Here is a 3,418-nt window from a genome sequence, read left to right as displayed (position 1 = left end):
AGCAATTAATGTAATAAACCATATGGACAGAAGGAAAGGGGGAAAAAAAAAACACATGATCATAACAATTAATGCAGAAAAGGCATTTGAGAAAATCCAGCATCCATTCTCGATGAAACCACTTAGAAAAGTAGGGATAGAAGGAAACCTCCTCAACATGATAAAAGACAGAAAAGAAATACCCATAGCTAACATCATACTCATGGTGAAAGACTGAAAGCTTTTCCTCTAAGACCTGGAACAAGACAAGGATACCCATTGTCACCACTGTTATTCAATATTGTGCTACAAGTTCTAGCTAGAGCAGTTCAGGCAAGAAAAAGAAAAGGCAACCAAATTGGAAAGGAAGACTTAAAACTTTCACTATTTGCAGGTGACTTGATCCCATATATAGAAAGTCAGGAAAAATCTTCAACAAAGCTACCAGAGCTAATAAACGAATTCAGCACAGTGACAGCATACATGATCAACATGTAAAAGTCAGTAGTGTATCTATACACTAGCAATGAGCAACCTGAGAAGGAAATCAAGGAAAAAAAACTCCATTTACAACAGCAACTAAAAATATCAAATATCTCCAAATAAATTTAAACGAGAATGTAAAGGACTTATACACAGAAAACTACCAAACTTTGCTAAAAGAAGTCCCAGATGATCTAAATAAATGGAAGGACATTCCATGCTCATGGATTGGAAGATTAAATATTGCTAAGAGGTCAATTCCACCCAAAATTATTTACAGATTCAATGCAAACCCAATCAAAATTCCAAACAGCCTTCTTTACAGAAATGGAAAAGCCAATTATCAAATTTATATGGAAGGGTAAGGAGTCCCAAATAGCCAAAAACATCTTGAAAAAGAAGAACGGAGCTGGAGGACTCACATTTTCTGACTAAAACTTACTACAAAGCTACAGTGATCAAAACAGCATGGTACTGGCCTCTTCCTCCGGGCGGGCTGCAGCCGCCATCTGGGCCCACCCTCCGTCCCCCAGCTAGCCAGGCCCGCAGCGGCGGCGGGCGGGAGGCCGCCCCAATACCCGGATGTCGGAGCCAGTCCCCAGGATAAGCCCGGCTTCCCACTGGGAGCTGTGGTGGCGCTCCTGCTGCCCGCCCTGCTAGAGCCGCCTCGCAGCCAGACCGGCCTTCCTGCCGCCCGAGCCCACCTACCTACTCGGTGTCGGCGCCCCGGCAGAGCGGCCCCTGCACTTCCGGCCGCCCGCAGCTACCCCTGCAGCGGGAGAGCCCTGGCGCCGCCCCGACGCCTGCAGCCTGCACTCCGCGAGCGGCCTGCTGGCAGTACTCACCGCCCGAGCTGGACGTCGTCGGGGTCTTCCTCTCGCGCATGGCCCGGGACCACCGGCCCGGCGGCGGCCCGGCGGCATGTTCCTGCGCTGCGCGCCCTCCAGCGCCACACGAGGCTCTTCCCGCACGGGGACGCTGTGGACCTGGGCCAGATGTGCAGTTTCTACGTCGGCCTCGGGTCGCATATCAACTGCAGTGTCTCCTAGGATTATTCTGACCACTGCGTCAGCTCCCGCAAGCTCTCAGAGAACCTCCACGCCGACGTCGACGCCGCGCACTGCGTGAGGCCCGGGAACATCATCCGGTGTGGTCTGAGGAGTGCGCGGTCCCCACGGTGGACTTGGCCTTGCAGTGTGAGTGCGCAGCGGTAATTCTCCATTCCCCTCTGATGTCTGGAGTGCGAGTGGCTTTTCTCTACCAGGAAAACATACTGCTCTGATGCTTTCTCCAGCCTGGGCAAGATCTCTAAAATCACCTCTCCCATGTTGGTCATTCACGGTCCAAAGGACGAGGTCCTTGATTTCTCCCACAGCCTGGCTATGTATGAGGGTTGCCACTGAGCCATGGAACCCACCTGGGTTGAAGGGGCTGGGCATAATGACAATTTTATGCACAATTAATTTTAAAGACTAAATTTAGTTCATGAACTTACTAATTCCTGAAGAAGAAAATTTTCCTGAAGAAGAAAACTTGATTTTGCCTCATTTGCTGTAAACAGAAGAGTCCTCTGCTTTGCACATGCTTTAACTGGATAGCTGTAATGGCTTGATAATCATGAAGAAGTGCCCAACCTTTAGGGTATTCTAATCAAAGAGCTGATGAAATCTCAATTTTTTTTAATCTAGAGGTTGTTCTACTAATTCACAGCTCTTAATCCCTGAAGTCGTGATTTCCAGCTTCTTTACCTTGCAGGAATGACAACAATTTTCTAGTGCTGTATAGAGTATGCCCACATCTGTTTTCTCTCCCTTACCCATCATTTATGATTCATGTATACAGGATTCAATCCTCTCTCCACCAGTGTTCTCAGTATCTGACATATAGCTTTCTCTCAGACAATAGACTTATGGGATTCAGTCCATTTGTGAAGCTCTAGTAGTATAACTGGAAAACTGTTATGATGAAAACTCCTTTGTTAACTTTTTTCAACATGCTGACCTTTCCCCAAACAAATCTATTGAAGGGTAATTTACTGGAACTATCATGAACAACTTCAACAACTGTAACTGGAATATTCTTAAGCAAAATGAAATTGGGTTTGTTTGTTTGTTTATGTGTAAATTTATTACTAGCAAACTGAGTTTGAATATTTTGATTGTCTGGTTGGTCTTCAAAGAGCCTAGCAGAGTTCCCTTCTGTAAAGTCCTCTTTATAAGCTTTTTTAAAGTACTGTCCATATTTCCAATTATATTGTGCATAGATTCTTAATGAGTAGTTTTCTTTCGTCAGGCTACAACAATGAGCTGCAGATTCCTTGTTTGTAATGTAAATGATTGAATACATTTTGTTAATATGTTTTTATTCCTCTGTTTTGCTATTAAAAATTTTATAACATTTCCAAGACAAAATGACAAGTTTAAGCTTTGGACAACTTATGTAATTAAAATTACACTGAACTAAAATAACAAACAAAAATCAAACAACATGGTACTAGCACAAGGATGGATATATTGACCAATGGAATCAAATTGAGAGTTCAGAAATCAGCCCTCACATCTACGGTCAGTTGATTTTTGACAAAGCTGCCAAGTCCACTCAATTGAGAAAGAATAATCTCTTCAACAAATGGTGTTTGGAGAACTGGATATCCATATGCAAACGAATGAAAGCAGATCCCTACTTCACACCATATACAAAAATTAACTTAAAATAGATCAAAGACCTAAATATAAGAACCATAACTATAAAACTCCTGGAAGGAAACATAGGGAAGTATCTTCAGGACCCTGTGTTAGGCAATGGTTTCTCAGACTTTACACCCAAAGCACAAGCATCAAAAGAAAAAATAGATAAATGAGACCTCATCAAAATTTAAAACTTTCGTGCATCAAAGGACTTCATCATGAAAGTAAAAAGGCAACCTACAGATTGGGAGAAAATGTCTGGAAGTCAC

At 43.5% G+C, this 3,418-nt stretch overlaps 1 pseudogene; it reads left to right on the top strand.

The window, feature by feature from the left end:
- The first annotated feature begins 1,044 nt into the window (after positions 1 to 1,044).
- LOC119516460 lies at positions 1,045 to 1,925 on the top strand (annotated as a pseudogene).
- The last annotated feature ends 1,493 nt before the right edge of the window (positions 1,926 to 3,418 follow it).

This window comes from Choloepus didactylus, chromosome 20 (genome assembly GCF_015220235.1).
Source record: "Choloepus didactylus isolate mChoDid1 chromosome 20, mChoDid1.pri, whole genome shotgun sequence".
In the NCBI taxonomy this organism is placed as follows: Eukaryota; Metazoa; Chordata; class Mammalia; order Pilosa; family Megalonychidae; genus Choloepus; species Choloepus didactylus.
The sequence above is the reverse complement of the archived record's forward strand: the minus strand, read 5'-3'. Positions and strand labels throughout refer to the sequence as shown.